The sequence below is a fragment of the Amblyomma americanum genome, chromosome 8 (genome assembly GCF_052857255.1).
Source record: "Amblyomma americanum isolate KBUSLIRL-KWMA chromosome 8, ASM5285725v1, whole genome shotgun sequence".
Classification (NCBI taxonomy): domain Eukaryota; kingdom Metazoa; phylum Arthropoda; class Arachnida; order Ixodida; family Ixodidae; genus Amblyomma; species Amblyomma americanum.
The window spans coordinates 41,111,393-41,134,583 of NC_135504.1; the positions used below are offsets into that span (position 1 = coordinate 41,111,393).

Sequence of the window (23,191 nt, forward strand, 5' to 3'; positions counted from 1 at the left end):
GGTCGGTTGGCGTTGGTCGAACGGCGACACGACGGACACAGGCGTCACTCGAAATCCCAGCTGCACTTCGTCTACCTCTTCGCGGCGCTGCTTCAACTCCTGCCGGTTGTTCCCATTACAATGGTAAAAACTAACTCTCCACTCCCGATGAGCTTATTCACTTTGCCTGTTCGCAACACAAGACATGCTGCCAACGGTAACTTTAATCTTCCGGTCCATCAGAACACATACGGCGAAAGATTAATTGAGTTAATTGGGACGAAAGTCTGGAATACATTGCCACTGGAAATAAAGCTTGCCAGAAATTTTAAACTGTCTTCGAAATTATATTTCTTGCATAATCAAGTAATGATGTGATTGCACATTTGTGTTTCTTTGTACTTTGTCTGAATTCGCTGCGTATAGTTTGTTGAAATGCTGGTGTGTAGCTTCCTTATGCGTTTGTCCAAATGCCTTGTTTTGCATGCGATCGGACACTGGATGCTTTTGCTGTCTTATTTCGCTGTTTTCATTCTTTTACTTTACATATTTATTCGGTTGCCTAAATGTCTTGTTTTGTATTGGACCGGAGCATGTAGGCTATCGGTTCAAATATTTTGCACAAATTTTAATTGAATTATGAAATAAAGCTTCCTTTGATTGATTGATAATCAGAGAGCAAGTGCATCTATATGGGGACTGCGCTCTTGTATGTTAGAAGTTAAAATGTGAAAACCAATACGAACTTTCAACGGCTTGGCAAATAAGCATCAGATCAGTTAAGCTCACCGAATCAACTACGGAAAGCAGCGAAAAAATAAAAACGACGGATGATTTGTGTAGTTAGGATAATTCTAATTAGGTGCGCTACCACTGTGTGGCCATAGTTTGCACTGCTTAGCGTTCTTATCGTTAAGGTCATTACCGTTCTTACCTACACGTTGTCACAATCGGTGTATATTTCTTCTACCAATCATTCTGCCATATTTTATCGGTTTTACCTTTGTCACCTTGTAATAGATGTCGTTTGTAGGTTTTTATGGCTCTTCGCATCATCTGAAATTTAGTGTTGTATAGTCATTCAGCATACATTATAATTGTTTTTTTACCACCCCTTTTGAGATTTCATCGTCTTTTAGACTTATCAGCCTGTTAAGCATTTAAAGCTTTTATGGCCCTCTACAAAATTCGACGTTGACTGCATATGATTACTTCTGGCACTGCCTTCCTATATATTTTGCTCGTTACGCTCAATAAAAGTCAGTTATCAGATCAGCGCTCCTTTCTGGCACCTTCATTCGCGCTTTTTACTTATGTCGGCATTGTTTATCCTTGTTTTGCATTACTTAGAGTGTTTGTGATCTGTTATGCCTGATATTGCTGTGTGATTAAAGTGGTATTTCAAGTGCATTCTATGTGTTGTGAGTGCTCACATGACATGGATTGCGCACAGTTGATATATGACACAATGTTTGTTAGAGTCGTTCAATGCATGCATATCAGTCATGATTACAATTAAAGGTTACAAAAACCGTATTCTGATCACTAAGGTAGTTAGACAACATGAAAGACTGGGAATGACAGATTGTGTGTGAAACAAAGACTGTGTAACTTTCCCAGGGCCTAGTAACCATATTTTCGGCTGTAACTAGGTACAATGTGCACACTTCGACCTAGATATACGCCTGGAGAAGTGAGCTACCCACCCACCGGAGGAAAAGAAGGACAAACCGCTTTTTTCGTGGCAGTCTTAAAGATGTCCGTATCAATATCTCAGCCGACAACAGATTTGTACCAAGAAGAAAAATCTCACCGAAAGAATAATGTCCTCGTAGCTGAGAGATAGGGTTGATATGCATATCGCAGGTGCTGTCAAGCTTTAAAACGTTAGTATCGCCCCTCAAAAGGAAAGTTTATAATCGGTGTGTCCTTTCAGTAGTCACGTTTGAAGCCTAATAAAAAATACACTTCCACCGTTTCACTGCTTTCGCCGATGAAACGCAGGCCAGATGATATTGGGCATGATCGCTGTGGTGAATTTCATATGAGCTCTCATACTTATATCTCAAATCGCCGACTTTCATTTTTCCTAGGGGTACTTTCTTGATACAGCTTTTCTGTTGGCTTAATGTAAAGCGAAGAAAGATTTATTTCAGCAAGGGTTGCTCTCAAGCATTTACAGAGTTTGCCGCATCTCGTTATGTAGGAAGGGATCGTATTCACTGTTATTTTGGGGCCCCTCCTCTCCATTTCGAATACCAAACATTTGGAGAACTTCCTTTTCTGTGCATCCAGCAGCTATTTGTGACCGTCTTGGTTTACGCTCGGCGAGAGCCTGGCATATAAAAGCAACAGCAAATAATTTTCTCTTCTTCTTTGAGCAGATAAGTCCTCACTTGCACCAAGAAACAAAATTGATCCTAAAAAATTATTTAAGGCACAAAAGTATTTGCAATCGTTCTACATCTTGGCTCGGGAAAAAAAAAACACGTTATACTATATGTGCATGGAGCATTTAACGATACTCGTACAACCGACAACACTACTGGCAACATTTAGTTAACTGGAAATCCCGAAAATGTAGATGTGTTTGACACAAGAGAAAGATCGCCTGGAGCGACATGGCCGTATACGCGCCTTAAAGTCAACGTAAAATGTCAGAGAGTAACGTTGCTTCAGTGGTTTCAGGTTTGCCATTGAAGGCTGTATTCGGAGGGCACGTTGACACTGATGCAGTTTTGAAGAGGATAATACCGTAAACAGTCTACGAGGGCACTGGCCGTCACAGACTTCCAGACGTCGGCATCGATCTTCGGCTGACGCAGTACTCGAGAACATGCATGCGTACGTGTGGCCGCACTTGCTATACTCATACAATGCCGCCCTAAGATAAGGTTGAATATATACGCTACAGCAAGTAAAATAACGGGAAAGTATCTCCAGAGGCTGCACAAGCACCGTAGTCCTACATAGAGAAAGCGATAAAATCCCAGTGAAAAAGGGTGTCAGGCACGGAGGCTCGATCTCTCCGGTACAAGCATCCGATTGTTTGCAGGAGGTAATTGAGAGATTTCAACTGACAACATCTCGGTTTTAATTAGTATGGAGAATACGATACCAATTAGCTTTTCGCTTATTACAATGGCTTGCCAAGTAACTCAGAGGACGAACTGGAATGTATAATTGATGACCAAGAGAGGCAAACCGTAACGGTGGGCTTAAAAATTGAAGTGCAGAAATTTAAAGTAAGGTCCAACATTCTCGGAAGGAGGAGCAGTTTAAAATAGGCAGTGAAGCATTCGAGGGGTGCAGACAATACATACACTTAGAGTAGGTAGTGTATGTGCAAGAAACGGCGCCTGCGAGAGTGCCTCAAGAGGAGAGTGTACTATATTAACACCTGCTTTCCCTTTGCTCACCTATTCTGTGAAAATATGGAAGCCAAATTTTTTAAAAATCAGTAATAGTGCAGCTAGCGCTGGAAATCATTAAGAGGTAGGAAGGAAGCATAGTGGTCAGCGTACTAATGCGAGGTAGTGATACCCTAGCTGAAGTCAAGAATGGGCACGAGGGGGGAAGTAATGCTACCAGAAGATGATCGAAGGTCGTTATGTGCAATACACTGAATTTTAAGATAAGGCAAGCGTTGAGGGGGCTGTCAGATTGTCAGGTGGACGGAGGAAATTAGAAGGTTTGCGGGGATCAAGTGGCCGCAGTGACGCAGTGCTGGGATAATGGCAACGCTATAGAAAAGGCCTTCGTTCTTAAGTCGCTGTAGTTAGGCTGGTGTTTATGAGGATGACACGAAATAAATGATGGAGGAAATAAAAATTGTCAGGGAATGTAACCTAGAAAAATTACAAGCGATTCCCACATAGGGTAACGTGACGGCGAGGATAGGAGAGAAAGAATATAGCAGGGTGAGGGAGAGTCAGGTGGAGCGAAGGGATTAGGAAGTTTGCGGACATAGTCTGGCCGCAGTGTAGGCAAGCATGAATAATTCGAGATGGATTGGAGAGGCATTTGTCGCCCAGTGGACGTAGCCTAGAGGCCGGTGCTGCTGATTGTGATTGGGACCTTTATTATTGAATTTTTATATTAATGATGTCATAAATAGCACCCCGGTTGCAAAGTTTATAATATATGCAGATGATGCAACTTTGTTGTTTCGTAGTCATAATTATAATTGCCTAGAATGTGAAAAGAGAACTCTCAGCGATATAAATTTATCGAGCACGCTAAATTCATTACAACTAAATGGCTAAAACACAAAGGCAGTATTTTCACCCCAAGACGGTCTACATTGACACAAAGTATCAGTTTATCTATTGGTCACACAACAATACAAGTTGTCGATACAATTAAAACTCTTGGTGTATTTATTCTTAAACATATGTTCTGGGATGTCCATGTAAATAACGTAATTTCTCGAATTTCAAGGACAGTGGGTATACTAGCTAAATCGAAATATTTCTTACCTCCTGCTGTTAAACTTCATTTGTTTAATTCTTTGTTTATGTCTAATGTGAACTACTGTTTTCTTATTTGGGGTAACACTAAATTTACAAATTTAAATCAAATTCACACTCTACAAAAAAAAAGCCGCTCGACTCATCGCAGGTGTTGAGCCAAATACACACACCAGAGTCCTGTTCACGAAGTTACAAATGATTTCCATACATAGCCTTTATTTTTTCACCTTGGCCGGAAGATATAAACAAGATCTTCATAGCGAGGAGGCCCTTATTCCATCCAAAGCAAACTTAAGTTTAAGAGAAGGTAAGTTGACATCTCGGTCGCCAGAAATTTGGAAGGTTCCTTTTTTTTACGTACAAATTTTAGCCGTCAAATGTTAGAGTATTCCCTTCCATCGCTACTTAACTATCTGCACAGTCATAATATCAATTTATAAAATATTAGCATGTCAACGTTGAAGATTTTTTTTGCGTCATAGTAAAGATGGTACCTTCACTATGAATTGTATAATGAAGATTTATCTTTTTTTCGATCCTCTATTTTACTAAATTATTGTTATTATTATTAGGTATTATTATGTATTATGCTTATGCAATCTTCCGACATGAGAATGCTATATTCTTATTTTATTAGGTTAGCTTCAGTTCATGCAGTGGCTTTGCACATCTATTTATGTATAAAGTTTGTCCTGAAAATTAAGCATTATATATGTAATTATGTTGTACAACCGCTGTATGCCTTGTACGCAGGGCTTTGAACCTCGTGAAGTGAATTATTTTTCTTTTCACTTTTGTTCGAGTCCCTGCCGATTTGACGGAAATAAATCAAATGAAATCAATCATTCAAAAGCACGCTGCCTTCATATAACAGATCACTTCTTCGATAACACGAAGCGAATTGATTGCTTTTTAGACAGCAGTTTACCTGCATAATACTTGATGCCACTGGCCCGGAAAAACTCAACTGTTGAAGCAATAATGAACATATGCTACCCTTATATGTTTTGGTTGTGGTCTTATAAATATAATGATGGTCGCAGACATCAGACGCTTTTGCTTCCTTTCAGTGTCAAGACGACGGAGAATTTAGGATCAAAGACCGACAGCTCACCTTAACTAGCTCCTGCAAAGGTGGCGGTCTAGTCCGTGCTATGCCCAGAAACAGCTGGTGCACAGCAACCATAGTCCTCTATAAAGTAAGCAATAAAATTTAATAAGAAAAGTGTCAGGCAGAGATGTACGACCTCTGCATTGTCATCCACCGCCTGTTTGCAAGAGGCATCCCAAGGCCTGGATTGGAAAAAGTTGGCGATAAGAGTTAATCGAGTATACTCAAGTAATCAACGATTCGCTGATTACATTAATTTGCTAGGTCACTCAGGAGATGATCCGGGAAACACAGTCAATGAGTTCCTGCGAGAGAAATAAAGAATATCACAGTTTTCAACTTAGTCAGGCGGACCAGAATGGTGGGCCTGTAATTAAAATGCAGAAAACCCAAATAACGTTCGACATTCTAGTAAGAGAACACCACTTAACAATTGGTAGTGAGGTGCTGGGAGTGGTGAGAGAATACGTTCAATTAGCGCAGGTAGAGACCACTGATCTGGATCAGGAGAGGCAAAGAACTAGAAGAATAAAAATGGGGTGGAGCGGATCTGGCAGGTTCCCTCGAGGTTATGACTGGCAGTTTACCAATATCCCTCAAGAGAAAAGTGTACAACAGCTGTATCTTATCGGCGCCCACCTACGGGGCAGAAACGTGGAGATTAACGACAAGGGTTAAGCTTAACTTAAGGACAATGGAGCGAGCTATTAAAAAAAAAGAATCTGTGTAACGTTAAGAGACCGGAAGCGGGCAGAGTGGGTAAGGGAACAAATGCGGGTTAATGACAACCTAGTCGAAATCAATGGGCAGAAATGGATTTGGGCAGGACATGTTAATCGAAGGCAAGGTAACCACTGGTCCTTAAGGGTAACGGAATGAATTTCAAAAGAGGGCAAGTGGAGCAGTGGGCGGCCGAATAATAGGTTGGTGGATAAGATTACGAAGCATGCTGGATGCGGTGGCCGCAGCTGGCAAAGGACAGGGTTAATTGAAGGTAGGGTTAGAGCGCGCAGTACTGCCGACGTATGCGTATGTCCCGCCTGCCTTGGCGCGAAGTTAACGAACAGACACAGCACGCCCGATATAGGAAGGGAGTTTAGCGCCATCTGTCATCCTGTGCCGCAGTTTTAGCTTCGACGAAGCGCTCCCACGCGACTCTCGGGTCAGCGCCTCAGACGCCCAGCCATGGACCAGCGAGGGAGAGCGCGGTAGTCTTCGTGAGAGCGTTCGGTTGTCGGACTGACGCAGTGCCCGGTGAGCAAATTGCGATCTGTTTCCTTGGACCTTTTCCAACCCTTGGTGATGGCCCCCTCCCTCAATGCCGGACTATCGACAGAGGCTGAGGAGGCGGCCATAGCGCTCGCCATAGCCGGTGCCAGATCACAACCCATTCTCAGCGATTCAAAGGCAGCAATCAGGAATTAAGCTAAGAGAATGCTTCATGCCCCAGCTCTCTCCATCGTGGCGAGAGCAAAATCATTCGCAAAACGGTTCCAGCTCACAAGGGTGCCAGCACACACCTCCCACCCTATTCACGGAACACAGCAGCTCATGAATGTGCCCGAGGATTTGTCAGCCGGACACACAGCGACCGGTGCCCCAGGATTGGGAGGGAGCGCCTGGTAATATACCATGAAATAACCCTCCACTATAGAAAAGATTCACTTAAATACCCGCCCTCACAAGAATACCTCGCCAAAGTAGAACAGGTTGCCTGGCGGCAACTTCAGACGGGTACAATCCCAAATCCTTATATCTACTCTCTAGTGTACCGGCAGGAATATATTTTTTAATACGATCTCTGCAGTCACTATTAAGCAAACCTTAATCTCAGCCGCCGCGGTGGAATAGTGGTTATGGCGCTCGGCTGCCGGCCCGAAAGACGCGCGTTCGATCCTGGCCGCGGCGGTCGAATTTCGATGGAGGCGAAATTCTAGAGGCCCGTGTACTGTGCGATGTCAGTGCACGTTAAAGAACCCCAGGTGGTCGAAATTTCCTGAGCCCTTCACTACGGCGTCTCTCATAGCCTGAGTCACTTTGAGACGCTAAAACCCCTATAGAAACCAAACCTTAATCTCATCCTATTCGAGCGCCCAGACGACAGCCAACCTCTGATCCTCTAATCGCAAAGCAAAATCAGTGGGACACTGTGTTGCTCAGCCCTGGCCCGGAGGTACAACTTCGGATAGTGGTTTGGGCCCTAGAGGTAGCCAAGAAGCATACCCTTCAAGCCACCTAGCACCGCTGAGAGGGCCCATGTGCCTTTTGAAGCCTTATCTCTAAGCGCTACCCTGTCCGTCATATGATAAATAAAATTGTGTTACTCCTCCTCCTCTTCTCCTTTATTAGTGAACTTTAGTTGCAAGACCTCATTTGTACTTTAACGCTATAGTGATAAAGGCCCCGTTGCCCAGAAAATCTGGCGTCGGCGTTGTGAGCGAAAGATCACGGGCACGGCTCTGGCAGGTTGTGCCCACAGAGCAAGTTACGAGGGAGGTGGGCTTATAATAAACTGCTCAACTCCAACCAAAAATTTTAACTTTAACCCAACGTTTCGAAGCCGACTCGGCTCCTTCATCAGAGGTGACTGAGGGCAGAAGCTAGCGTCTTTTAAGTATGGAGGGGAAGGGGGGGGGGGTGAAAAGAACGACAGCTGTGTCGCGCAAGGCGCAGGGGAGGGGGAGGGGTTTTAGGCTGTTAGTCACGCTGGCGCACTGCAGGGAGGTGCTGAATGGCGACTTTTTTTCGTTGCGTTGAAGAGCGAAGTCCCTGGGCAGGTTTCCTTTTGTGCGGTTGATATTGTTCGGGGTGGTTTGGATATGCCAGGATTCCAGAAGGAGCCTCTTGTGGTAATTTGTTTCGGTTCCGAGGATGCGGGTTTCTTCAAACTTGATTCTATGGTCGGAGTCCTCGGAATGTTCGGCTACTGGATTGCGCTCTCTTGCGAATTTGCGGACGTCGTTCTTGTGTTGCCGAATTCTTTCCTTGAAATTTTTGTTACGCCGATGTAGCTTGCGTCGCAGTCGGCGCATGGAATTTGGTAGACAATGCCTTGGGCTCTTTCGCTCGGCGGCAGGGAGGTGGGCCGCCTAGGTCACGCAACCTGACGGCGTCATGAAAACCTGCCCAGCAGATAGTGAGCAAACTGTCCACCGTGGCAGGCAGCAGTTAAATTAATGATCGGTTACTCGGGAAGAGCAACCTGCGCCGAAAAAGGCCTACCCCCGGGATCACCTGCCATCGTAGGGTAGTGGCGCATTGCTTAAACGCTGCACCACTGCGCCATGAGGGGTATGAGCACGCCCAGGGATCTATGAATGTAAAGTAGAGAATGACCTTGTGCATATATGGGAATTAACCCTTTATGCTATCGCGCCATGCCCTTGAGGCAGAGATTAAACGTTCTCTCCAATTTTTGGCCTCTCTTTAGGGTTACTTCTCATGTTTTGAATTGTTTCGCAGATAAGTTTGTAGGTGTTCTCAATAGTGATTACAATTTGTTATGTATCGCCTCCTTGCTATATAATGTTTGCTTCGTTCTGAACCTTTGACTCCGACCGAATCTCTATCTTGCGACCGACGAAGACTGGGGGCACCAAAAGACCACCCATCTCTGTCACTTGGTAGGTGGTTTCTGGCTGTGCTTGCCACGCTGAGTCGAGGGCATCTCCTTTGAGACCGAAAATGCCTCCACCAGACGCTCTATGGGTGTCTTGGGAGTGCACGGAACAAGTGCGCACGGGTGACAATGTCGCTTCGTTGCGTTTTTACCTTGGACGTATTTTCCGTTTTTGAGTTCCCCTTCTATGTTACGAAGACGTTGTTGTATGGTCCAGGTCTTTTGGTGCCCTCGCTGCCACCTCGCCATCGAAGCAGCAGTCACTAGCTATCAACGTGAACGCTGAATAATGAATTGGGTTGTAAGCCAGCATCCGCGTTCTTTCTTACGATGAGAAGTTTCGGGGATTTTTGCAGACGCATAGTGCGGTGACCTCCAATAACAAATTTTCAAAGCACCCCAGTGTCCACGCCCGCCTTGTTCAAACCCGCGGCTCACCTTCGATCAAGCAGGCAGTGATTCGGTGATGCGAGGAGCTTTTTTTTTTTTCAGCATACTCATACATGCTGCAAAGCGTAAACTCTGCTGGAGTGTGACAAAGTTTTGAAAGAAATGTTAAAGCATGCGGGGAACAACCAATGCATTAGGGAAGTGGTCGGAAGTCATCACTGCAGAAGTGAAAATTGGGGCGCTATCTAGCATCAATTCTAGCATCAATTCATATATGCGGTATTGGAATTCATATGCCCTCACTATTAGCGTTAATATTGGTAAAAACGTGGAAAATGAGGCTACTGCATCAGCGTTATTTGAAACTCAGAGAGTGTAAAGAATCTCACCGCGCCTGCTGCTCGAAGAAAGACAAAAAGCAAATACGGCTTGATTCCTTCAACTTAAGCCACATTCAAAGACTCCTGCGTTGATTGTAATTAAAGATCGGGCAAATATTTCATGATGAATACAATCAGCAGGTGACGCTATTGTGCTTCACGGAAGCTGGACGTCTAAAGTGGGCAAAACCGATAACTGTTATCCTTCATCCATTGTGTTCAGGTCTGCAATCAGCAAACTCCAGCATTGTTCGGGTCACCTGATGTTTGAGTACCGCAGCGGCACATTGCAACTAACTGCTCGCTTTCACTGAAAGACCTCTCGCATGTGGCGCAAGTCTTATTGTTACGTATGTGCGCCTGCGTACTTAGCACCAATAATTTCCCACGACTGCTCATTCATTCTCCTTAAAACGGCCCACCGTGTTGGAACGGAATCACCCGGAAAGCAGCGATGGCAGTGTCGCGACCTCGTTTTCTGCCTCTGCTGGCGGTCACGTTAAGCGTATTCGCTTTCCCTGCGAAGTCCGGCGTCATGCAAAACATTAGTCGCCCTCCGACAAGGATATGGGCCTTTCTTGTGGCTGGCTCAAATACCTACGATAACTACCGGCATCAAGCGGACATTTGCCACGCGTACCATGTGCTGCATAATCACGGCGTCCCCGACCAGCGCATCGTTGTCATGATGTACGACGACATCGCCAACAACACAGAAAACAAAACGCCCGGTGTGATACTCAACCATCCCAAAGGATCGGACGTATACAAGGGAGTTCCGAAGGATTACACTGAATACATGGTGAGCGCAAACAACTTCCTTGAAATACTACAGGGAAACAAGGTGCACGGTGGTAGCGGCAAGGTTATCGCCAGCGGCCCCGAAGACCACATCTTCGTCTTCTTCTCAGGCCATGGGCGAAGAGGTGCACTCGGGTTCCCTGGCCCTGATTTGAAAGCCAGGGAGTTTACTAATGTCCTCATAAATATGCGCAGGAAAGGAAAGTTTTCAAGGATGGTATTGTATATTCAGGCTAGCCACTCTGGATCTCTCTTCCATCGCCTGCTGCCCAAAGGCTTGAACGTGTATGTCACGACTGCAGCTAGCCCTGAGGAGCAGTCGTACGCCTGCTACTGGGACGGTCGCAGAGGGGCGTACTTGGGCAACCAGTACAGTGTCAAATGGATGGAGGACTCGGATACAAAGGAACTCATTAAGACAACTCTTATTGACCAGTACAACCAAGTGCGAAAGGAATCTGGAAACAGTAGCGTCATGGTATACGGCGACACCAACATCGGAAAAATTAGGCTTAGCAGGTTTCAAGGCAGCAAGAGTGCGAAACCTATCGTCCTTCCGAAGGTGTCGTGTAGACCAACTTCCAACCGTGATGTGCCCATTACCATTCTAGAGCACAAGTTGAAGAAGGCCACCGACCCGGCCACAAAGAAATCTTTGCAGGAGAAGCTCAATCAACTACTGAACAACAGAGCCTTCCTTAACAGAAAAATTGAAGAGATCGCAACGTTCATCGCTCGAGAGAAGAAAGACGTCATCGAGTCGCTCCTGTCAACCGAGAGAAATCTAGAAAATTTTGACTGCTACGAACACGCTGTGAGCTACTTCAACGACAAGTGCTTCAATCTCGATGAGAACCCCTACGCGTTACACCAGCTGCGTGTGTTGGTCAACGCATGCGAGTCCGGGTACCAATCGAGGGATATCTTAAATGCAATGAACTCTGCTTGCACTCACGCCACCATGAGAGGCATACGTTAATATTAGTACGTTTGGATTCCTTTACAAGATTTTTTCCGAGCTTTCATGTGGGTCTTCACAAAGCAGCGCGAGAAGACAATAAAAACTAATCGTTTCTTTAGCCTTGTCGCTTCATTGCGTATAAAATCGTGCTATTATTTTTCCTGTTTTCATTGGAGAAGGTGGGATGTGTTCACTTCTGAAATTGTTGTGCAGTAACTGCAGGTACATGAGTCACTTATTAATTCCTGTTAAAGGACTATAGACACCTAATTTTATTGCGCGTTTTCTTCTGTCAAATCATGTCTTAGAATACATGGACTGCAGGGCAGTGTTTGCCTAAACTGTTAAACAATTTATAATTGAAATCCTCTTCTCCTGCTGTTTCGGTTTCAGTTTCATCGAGCGACGGACGACTGTGACGTTAAGTTGATGTTCTGGTCACGTGATGCTCCAGAAAAGCTGCAATATAATCGCTGATATGTATTTTTAATTTAATGCGACATTTAATCCAGCCTCTTTCAACACCTGGAATGACAAAAAATGACCTGTCAGTGATTATATTACAGTTTTTTTAAGGAATCACGTGACCAAAACATCAACTTGACGTCACAGTCCTTGTTCAGACGATGACACTGAAATCCGAAAAGCATCAAGAAATTCAATTATAATCTATTTAGCGGTCGTACACGAATACCACAGGGTGCTTCATCAATAAGAATGTCTAACGCATCGTTTGAAAGAAGAAAACACGCAAGCAAAAATTTGGTGTATATAGTCCTTTGAAGAGACCACAGTTCCTTAGTGCACTTCAAGTATGTTGAAGGATCTTGCAGAAGCTGAAAGAGCAATGAAAAGCTGACCTTGCTGAGTATAAAGAAGATATAAACAATAAATAGACTTTGAAAGACTCACTGAAAAAGGTTTAAGCAATGAAGTAGGAGAGAGCTGACCACATAACAACGCAGCATGACAGACAGCCTTGATTTTGCGCACTCTAAAATGAGAAACTTAAGAAGCATAAAGCTGAGCGACTAAAAAAGCGCAAACCTAGGGAAGAATGATGACATGCTTACTTCCAAATGTTAGACACCAATAAACAAGACATCGAACTTGGGAAAAAAGACTGGCTAGTTTGGAATAGCACTCTCGAAGTTCGAACCATGAAATGGAGTGCAAGGTTGAACCATGAAAAATAAGCGTTATCTACATTTTGTTTCATGTTGTAACTTCTATCAGCCTATGAGCCTATGAGCCTATCACTGAATCCGACAAATTTTATCAGTTGATAGACCAATATCTGTCACTCCGGTTTTTTTTCAAAATAAATTCAAATTGTAACTTCTTGTCGTCTATCGAAGTTCGTAAATGCAAACAAAAATATTGTCTGAGGCTCAGTTTGGCTTCCGAATGATCAACTCGAATAAAAGTGCTTTATTTTCACCTAAGAGATCTATACTGTGAAACACCGAAATAGGTATTTTTGCTCTCGGGTTCTTCATTGATTTTGTGAAGCTTTTGATTTCTTTAACCTCAATATATCAACTCCCAAACTTTTTCAGAATAGAGTTCGTGGAATTCGTCTAAACTTCATGAATTTATACTTGAATTATCGCCAACAATCTGCCTAGACAGTAAATTATCAGTCTTCGTTTCTGGTGGTACTAAATGGTGTACCTCATGGGGGCATTCAGGGCCAATTGCTTTGAATGTGTTCATAAATGGCACTTCGCATATTGGTTATACCGAGAAATTTGTTCGTAGAAATGCAGACGATACCAGTCTACTTATCTCTGGCCCTCTATATAAATGAAGCGATGCAACAGAAACGTGCAATGCCATGCTTGCAAAACTGCAGAAGTGGTCATGTTCTAATTGCCTCCAAATCGATCTTAGTAACACGAAGATAATAATCTTCCGTACAAGGAACAAACCACTTGAGGTCCTGCAGCTTCTTAAATACGCAGACAAGAAATTCGACCTGTAGATAGCAATAAAATTGTTTGGGTTGCCTTCTCAACGCAACAAGTTGGGATTGCTATGTCAATAAAATTCGTAAAAAGCCTGCTTGTATAGCAGGATTGTTGTCACGTGTCGACGGCCTCTTCCCATGTAGGTCAGAGCTAAGATTTAATATGCTGCCCTTTGTTTGTTCTTAAATGCTGCAACTTTGGGCTACCGCCACAAAAACAAATAAAACAAAAACAGATTTCTGCACAATGATTTGCTAAATTGCTAACATTCCTTAACTCGTTCGTACGCAAAATGCTTTTCACAATTGTAAAATAACCTGTTTTGGCCATGCGTGTGTTTTTGGAATTTGCCACTTTTTTAATATTAATTCCTCTAATTTTCAGAATTAATAAATAAGCAGGTACTGCACATTTAAGATTCTGACCAAATGGAGTCTGCACCCGCAAAGTCGATCTCTGGTTTATTCCACATTTTTAAAATGATTATAAACTACAGATTTTGCAACACAACTTATCATCTGTTGTTAACAGATACAAATCCCTAGAGAATATTGCCCCAAATGAGCCTAGAATGTATATTGTTTATGTATTGCTGGATTGTATGTGCCTCTGCTAAGTGTTATTTGTATACACGCATATTGAGTGTTTTTATCTCGCTTTTGTTTCACTTGCTGTCTTGCAATAGAATCTGCTTATCTTTTTTTTGGTTTCTGCAGATTGAAACATGCACACATGTAATAAATATGCTCTTAAATACGTTGAAAATTATTCCTGCAATATTCGCCTTAATTCAATTTACATTCAGTCGTTTACTGCAATTGGAGATTCCTCGGTTCAGTCCAGCTGTTCGTAGCAGCTTCTTTCCCTTGAATCTCTCCAGGATGTATCTGTTTCCATTAAAAATAAAATAATGTAAACTCAACTAAATTTAGAAGACTTTTTAAAGTTCTAGGTAGCAAGGAAAAAGTTTAGGTCCACATCTTCGCTTCACCGTGTCCGCGAAGATTTGTTCCTTTATCCAACCACCAGACCAGCAAACCACAGAAAGTATAACATGCAGTAAAAAAAAATTAAGTGTGATGGGTTTCTTATCTACGCTTCGTGAGTACGCACCAAGGAGCGCGTGTAAGCTTTAAACAGCTCGGCTAACGGCTCCTGTGTATGTTTGATGACAGCATTTCAAGAAGCAGAACAGATGACCTCAATGTAACAAAGGAGCCAACTTCAGAGCCCGAAATATTACTGGCAGCTTAATACTACGATTTGCGAGTACAAAAATCTACGTTACTGGGCCAACAGATAGAGGGATGTCGGTTGTAGCATTCACGTTTCGTTAAACTGTGCGCTCGCAAAAGAGACAAAGCAAGGCACATCCAGAACAACATGTAACACCGGCCTTTTTCTTAGATTCCATTCAAGACTGTTGTTCACAAATTAGTAGGGGCAGTTGGAATAGAACATAGTAGGAAAAGAAAAAAACATTTTGCAAAATCAAAGAAAACATTTTCAACTTCTCGCCCCTTTAAAAGTGAATTTTCATTGGGAAAAGCTATTGGAGGCTGCACGCATGCAGTCAGTTGCCTTTCGTTTCTTGATACATTTAAAATTTTTATAACGTTTGCCGCTTGCTTTTTCATTTCCTCTACATTCAGAAGTGCCTCATATGCATCTTGATCAACGTGATACTGAATTACAAGTGCTTACATTCTGCTTGCATCCATATCTGAGTTCAGGTGGCTGCTTATTTAGGCACACCTCTGCTTTAGGTGGACTCACACGACCGACCATTGGCCCGTGGTTCCCGCATGGCCAGCGATGTTCTTGAATGTGTGATGACGAAAGAGAGCGAGCATGCCTAATCCGCTTAAGACCACCTTCAGAGGTGAAGGTTGGAGGAGGTGGCGATAATCCGATCAGGCATGACCAAGCCTTTTCTCCATATGGAGGCCAGGCTTGGACCTCACGGAGCGGAATTACAGGACGTCAGGTGATGCCTGGTCCCCGGTTGAATGGCTGATCGTGTGAATACACCTTTACCGATGGATGACTTTTTTGACAGCATATTCATAAGTTACCGTGACTGAGATCCTATTTACCTCCTATCGCATCAATAGGGTACCTCTATCGTCAGCGCCGCTGACGTATTCCTTTCGTTTAGAGAAGCAACGCTACAAAAAAAAAACCATAGTCTTCAAGAGGCGCTAGTGCAACTCGAGTTTCTTAACTATACCTTGAGGATTAGTTTAAATCCTTTGACGTAGGGAGTGGTATAGGAAACACACTAAGAATTGAAAATTGGTTTTTAGGGAAAGAAATGGTGCAATATCTGTGTCTCATCTCGGCGGACACCTGAACCGCGCCTTAAGGAAAGGGATAAAAGAGGAACTAAGAGAAAAAAGGAAGAAAGAGGTGCCGTAGGAGAAGGCTTCGGAATAATTTCGCCCACCTGGCGATCTTTAACGTGCTCTGACATCGCACAGCACACGGGCGCCTTAGCGTTTCGCCTCAATCGAAACGCGGCCGCCGCGGACGGGTTCGAACCCGGGTACTAAGGATCAGTAGCCGAGCGCCCTTACCACTGAGCCACCGCGGCGGGCCCTAACAATTGTGCGACGATTACGTTTTTCGGTAATGCGATTTTTAAGCCTAGCGGCTGCGGCATTTCAACCGTAAGCGACCGCATATGGAACATTCAATGCAGAACGGAGCTGGCTCTAGGTTTCGGTTTGGATAGCACGCACAACGAAGCGCTGCAGCTCAGCTACACCTCGGAAAACGGACGACGACGTAGGCCAATCTGGCGCCATCTGTTAGCGGGTTGCCGCTGCGGACCTGGTCTTCAGGCTGCCACCGTACCCTCCTCCTCCGCTTTTCTTCTCGCGCTTCTTCCATATCACCGTCTTTCATCCTTCACTGCAGTCCAAGATCGGTCACGCCAACGACGGCAAGGCGCGCCGCTCTACCCAGCTATGGGCGCTTAATAGCAATTCTCTAAAATTACAGAAACCGCAGGGAAATTTCGTAACTTAGCAAAATCATATTACCACCTTTATTAACGCGATAGCGTTAAAGACTCCATTACGCAGAAAATCCGGCGTCGGCGTTGTCGGTGTTTTGAGCGATAAATAGGGTGACGTAGGGTGGCCAAGGCAGCCACCCACGGAGAAGCAACCTAGGTCACGTGACCTTATAAGGGGTAATCGCAACCTACCCAATGGATTGTGGGCAAATTAATCACACTGGCAAGTGGCAGTTAAATTAATTGTTGATCGCGAGAGGTGGCCCGGGAATAACAACTATAGGGTCGCACAAGACACACCGGTGGCAGCACCTGCCATTGCAGGGCAGCGGCGCATTCCTTAAACCGCTACATCCTTCTCAAAGGAGTGGCACGATGACTCCCAGGGACATATGGACATTAAGTTGAGAGTGACTAATTCTGCATATATGGGAATTAACTCATTAACCCTGAAATGATATCCTTAAGGTGGAGCTTAAGGAGGAGCTTGCATTTCCAATGCAAGAATGCAAAATACATGCATTTTTTTTTCGTGGCCTTTGCTCTGGCACGCCTTTGATAACGAAGGCATAGGGTGACATTTGTTGCCCGAAGGGTACAGGCTGCTGCTGCCAAGGACAATTAGGCAAGGGAAAGGAATGAAAAAAATTTGAGGGGTTTGTTAGCACATTCTTAAGAAGGAATTGCAATAGCATTTGGGTTGTTTGCTGTGGCGTCTACAACAATAGTCTAATGTTCCCGCGATTTTCCGCCAAGATTTCAGCTGTAACCTGTCACAATGCTCTTATAAGGTGTGTATAGGTGTGTATAGGTCATAGTAATCGCACGCCACATGCCGAACGATGATGCTCTCGGTGTCCAAGTATTAAAAAATCCAAGCATGGAAATATGAACCAGCTGGTTCATGATAAAGATGCGAAAGGAAAGGACAAAACAATCGTTGTGGTGTACGTCTCTCTTCTCGTATTTGTCGTTTTTGAGTGGTTCTCCTCTTATTTATAAGCGTGTTCGCAGCAGTATCAGTAACATTGGCTTCAGTCGAAAAGCAGCTTCAGATGAGTGGTTAACTCGACGCGACATTACTATGATGATTACGTCAACATCACCTTCCCCATCTCATTATTTGATGCCACCTTCGATTCAAGGAGATCAGGAAAGTAAAATGTAGCAATTAGTCCAATTGAATATAACCTTTTTGAGACCAATTTCATCAAAACCATTTAAAATGATGATGATTATACATTTTTATGGCGCAAGGGCATCTACGGCCAAAGAGCGCCATGGCACAAGCTATTTTTCGATTACACAAGATGGGGCCTAAGACCCGTTTCCCAAGCATGAGTATTCAAGAACCTACCTCGTGCTCCTAGCAGTGATCAATGCATTTATTTTGTCTCTATCCTGAGCTTGGAGCATAATAGCCTTGGTTCCTTATACGCCATAAACCTAACACGACATGACACGCAACAATTATTTTGTTAGATGGGTGGCCTTGAGACCAGAGTAGAAAGGTGCGTGAGCTGCCACAGCTTCGCGTGAAGTCAGGTTCACGCGATAAGAAAACTGCAACGCGTTTTCCACAACCCGAACGGCGAGAGAAATGTGAAAAAAATATTTGATAATGGCCTAGCCTGTTAGGCCAGGATATACGTAGCGAAAGCACGGTGACATCTGGTTCGGAGAAGTTAATATATGAAAGGCGCGCATTTACTACATCCGCATTTATTCACGGATAAACCTTGAACCATCGTTGAGCTGGCACGCTCCCCGATAGTTTCCCTCCCTTTTTCAATTTGTTGGCAAGCACCTTGAGGTTTCACCTAGAGCGTCGGAATCATAGCCCGAGCAGGGATTCGGCGAGCCTCAGCGAGACACTACCGGCGCCACACTACATAGTTCGGGCCAAGAACAGAACAGGAAGGAGCTCACGTTGAGACCTGGTTTCACGGTTGCCGCGAATCTGAAACACATTTTGGAAGAGCCGCTTCATTGTTCGAGCAAACACACACTCAAACACATGCTGAAGACTTCCTTTTGCACCACTGTTTGCGCACTGCTCTTTTGATGTACTACGTTGCTGTGAAGCACTGCTTTTGCACTCCCTCATGGGCCTTAACGCTGTTGCACTCACTCCCTTCATCCGATCCAGCTGTGGTTTGGTCGTACACTGAGATCGACACAAATACTGCCTCTTCCTTTTCATCAGGAATGTTTATTACCAGAGCACGCAATTTTTAACACGCCTTGGAAGATACTGAATGAGCTAGGTTCGGTTATCAGCAAAGAAACCTCGAACAGCCCAGAAATGCCTGCCCGTAAGGATTCTAGTATACTTGAGCGGTATCGTCTGTACGCCCATAGGCCAAAGAGGTCGCGCTCCCCGTGGAGAACAAATTAGCCATAAACCCCTGCAATGCAAGCGACGAAAAAAGCACAAGACCTTAAATAGAGGCAACAAGGCTCGTTCCTGAACAGTTTGTCTTTTTAATGCAATGAGGAATAAAATGAAGACACATGAGGTAAAGCAGTATCAACAGATCAAAGTAAAAACCCCTGTGCAAGCCTGGAGAGAGCTTTCAAATCTCTTGTCGATAAAACGCAGTACTGCGGTAACGCGTGCCAGCTGAGCACATGCTGACACTGCACAAAATATGGAAAGAAGAAATGACATCATTCGCACACGGGGGGAACAAGCCCCCCTCGTCAAAAAACTAAAATAACAGCATCTTCAAACAGCATAGTTGGCAAAAGCCACGTATGATGGATATGTACTCTGCAATATTTAACCACCATGATCTAAGCTGGATGATGTCCCATGGAATGACATGAGATAAATAAATGAAATTTGCTCCCGCCACAAGCTCAGTGTCAAAGATGCTGATGCTAATGATACAACCACACATCGTACAAAAGGAGCGCAATAAAATCCGAACACCACTGACAGCCGAAATAGCTCATGCAGAGAGCGAAGGTGAAGGCACACAGGAGACCCTGCCGCCATGTCTTGTGAAAGACGTCAAGTTGTGCCGAAACTAAAGCGCACCGCGGTTCGCAGTTACACGCAGATTGGTGCTACGTATGCAAATCTGCATGATAGGGCTGCACATGTAGTTCAACCTCTTTTTTCCCCTGTGCGGCTGCGCTGTCGGAGCGTGTTTTATTTCTTTAGTGACGCGGCTTTTTCAATCCGATGAACGTCGTCATAGTGCAGTCTGGTGAGCATGGTGCATTTGGAACAAAGTCATCGTCCTCAACATGCCGCCTTTCACCCGGCAATCTGTGTCGCCAACATCGAATCCAAGTCACACGGCGCTTATAGTGATCATCCAAGTAGTGCGCATGCACAGTTTCTAGCAACGGCAGCCGCCTTGACAGCCATGAAATCGATTCTTGAGCGCAGCCACTTGCGTCGACGTCGGAAACGATACACAGCGTCCGTAGACGCAACACCTCGGCGGTGCCGAGTTCGCTGCAGATCGCACTCAGGGGTAGGTTTGGAGCCCAGAGGGTCAGTGAACACAAGTTCTCACTCGAACTGAGCCATGCGATGAAATATCGGCCATGGGAGCAAATCATGCTTCTTCCAGGCCAGGACAGACGCATACGCACCAAGTTACACTCTTGCAAGAATCTGTAGCACCGCAGACCGTAATAAGAATACAGCGTAAGCCTCTGCAGCCTTGTTCCAAGGTGCAAAGCGGAGACCGTGTTTCTGTTTATGGCAGTAAAGGGCAGAGAACACGCAGGGCACTCCATAAAAGGAGAGATCTTGCCGTCACAGGCGCGCACATCTAGCTCTTCAAGCAGTGCGCAGGAAGAGGCAAGGTGTTGGAGAGACGCGTCCGTCTGCAGGCTGCACTGCGCAAGGGCGATGGCTCTCAGCAGAGGAAGGGTTTCCGATGGGAATATCTGCCATAACTCCGTTCCACACTCGAAATGAACCAAGCTCAGGTTCAGCTCAGTCAGGTTGTTGCATGAGCGCAGAAACCTCTTCAAAGGCGAACAGCACGCCGGGCTGACGTAATCCCTGCGAAGGCCAGCACTCAAATGATCCAAGGGAGTGAGCAAGACGAACGTCAGCGACCGCAGCCGCTGCAACCACGATCGATCGGCTACTTCTGCTAGCTGCGTTAGTTCGTTGCGGACACATTCGGCGCAGAAGACCACCTCCTCTTCCGGAACTGCTAGCTCTTCCGAAGCAATAACCTCCTTCAGGAGTACGCGCGTGCAAGAGACGACCGGATGCATGCGATAAGTGACGTTCCCGAAAATGGCAGAAATCATCCATAGGGCTGGCAGTGGAACTTGAGAATGCAGCGTCATAACAAGAAAACAATCTACATCTTCCGAGAACCCCTGTCCAGAGTAGGCGAAGCTTTCCAGCATGCAGAGCGAATCATTCAGGCACCACCAGGCGGCTAGTGCGCCAAAATTGTCTCCGTGGAGTGCGTGGACATGTAGGTGTTTCAGATTCACGCAGCGTTTTTGGAATCTCCTGAGGAGGTAACAGCTTGCATAGTCGTCGACGACTTCTACGTACATTTGTCGTAATGTCGGCACGACGTCAGTCTCCGAGGCGCCGATATCGTCGAACCTTTCTCCGTAGGTTTCGTCTTTAAAAAGCGACCACTCCAGCCGGATGAGCGAGGACATCACTGTAGTGAGGATGTCGAAAAGGCGCCGGGGACTTACAATGCAGTTCACGCAGTACAGTTCCGCAAGGTGTACGCATAGAGATACTGCCTGGAATACCTTTTCAGGGGCAGCCATCAAGCAATCGGTGAGACGAAGAATCCTGATAGAACGTGCATCATAACGCTGTAGGTGTTGTAGCAGGGCAGACGCATCCGAGTGACGGCTCAACGTAAGTGTTCGGCTAACAGTCGGCATGAGCCAGACATCCCAGTGGACCACATCGCTCTCTTGTAGGGCTTGGAGTGACTCGACGTCGAGGTAAACCACAATGCTCAGCCACACATCAAAGGGAAGAAAGAAGTATTCGGTCTCGGACAAAGGTTCAGCCATATTTGCCCAAAAGCAGCCCGTCAAACAGAGTTGTATCCAGAATGGCTGACTGGATCTCGAACTGTACCGCCTGCGCCGGCAACTGGCTGTTGAACGCTGTAAGTGCGCTTTGTTTCGAATGCAGGGTGGTTATCAGACAGAGAGTAGCCCAACACGTGTATTTATGGCGACGACGTCAATGGCTTTCCTAGGTTGCTGGTAATGCGTAGAAGGGAGTGGCCCTTAATCAAACAACAATAATACTTCGGTCACATCGAAGATCGCGTGTCCTACTTGCGAAAAGATCGGTTTGCAGAAACCTTGATATCATAATCTGACGGCGCTTGCTTACTGCATGCACACATGACGGAAATAAACTTCATGACAGCATATTTTGAAAACTAACGCGGCAAGGTCGCAAGCATGCGACCACGCAGTGCGGAATCTGTCGCTCGTAGCGCAGACCGTTGTTTTCTGTACCCGTCGCACTGATTTCTGGGTGGACCATGAACACGCGTGCGCTTAAAGCCACTGTTGAAGTCCAGTGACCCAACATGCTTTACATCGGGTATCCTCTGTACTAAGTCGTTTCGGTGCCCGCAGCTGCTAGTAATGGCGGCAAGGGAAGGCGAGCGGTGGAGGGCGCCTTCTCAAATATCTGCCAAGCATTTCCTTGAGTGTCTGACGAGCAGGTTGTATTCACTAAGATAGACCTTAAACCTCTCAGTTGCTCCTTTCAATTTTCTGTCAAGATAAGTTGCGAAGCTGCAGACGAGCTTCAGGGGAAATTGCTGTGAAGGCACACCACGCCGGTCAAAAAATGGTTAACGTCTTAACATAGTTAAAGTTAAACTGAGCAGGACGCGCGAAAGCACTTGATGCAACACCGCTTCAAAGAGCGCTGCACCACTAGACGCGGCACGAGTAGCGCTCGTTCATCGTCGCTGCGTGGTTGCTCGCATGATTCCGGCGCCGATGCTTCTCGAGTGTCAGGAGCGGGGACGGCGGAGCGCTCCGGTAACGCAAAACGAAGAGTCCGGTTCCTGGAGTAAAAGCGGAGGGCAGTCCCAGAGAGGAACCGCGAGAAGAGGCAACTGCGTGAGGGGTCAACTAGCCTGCCTCATTTTTCTGACCCCTCTCGTATCGGCATTGCTTCAGCTGCGGCAGAGATGGTGAGCGTGGAGCGGAGAAAGGGGGCGGGGGGCATTTCTTCCGCATGGCGCGGGGAGTAGGGGGTGCCGGTTCCGGACGTTGACGGAGCAGCTGCAAAAGGTCTCCGCCGCTTGCGCGTAAAAAGTTGAGGCATCGCATATAACCCCGGTTTTTAAGCTTTGTTTGCGAAATAGTGCTTCCGCTCTATAATATTGCCTACCATTATTCCTGACCCTTCTGCAAACTTCCTGGAGCCGTTCCTGGTGCTTTTTTATTTTACTTTATTTCGGCACCCAATGACACTGGTACGATAACCATGCTAGCCGCTTGCTT

General features: G+C 45.4%; 1 pseudogene; it reads left to right on the forward strand.

The window, feature by feature from the left end:
• Nucleotides 1–10,245: 10,245 nt before the first annotated feature.
• On the forward strand, nucleotides 10,246–11,831 carry LOC144101459 (legumain pseudogene; annotated as a pseudogene).
• Nucleotides 11,832–23,191: the final 11,360 nt, after the last annotated feature.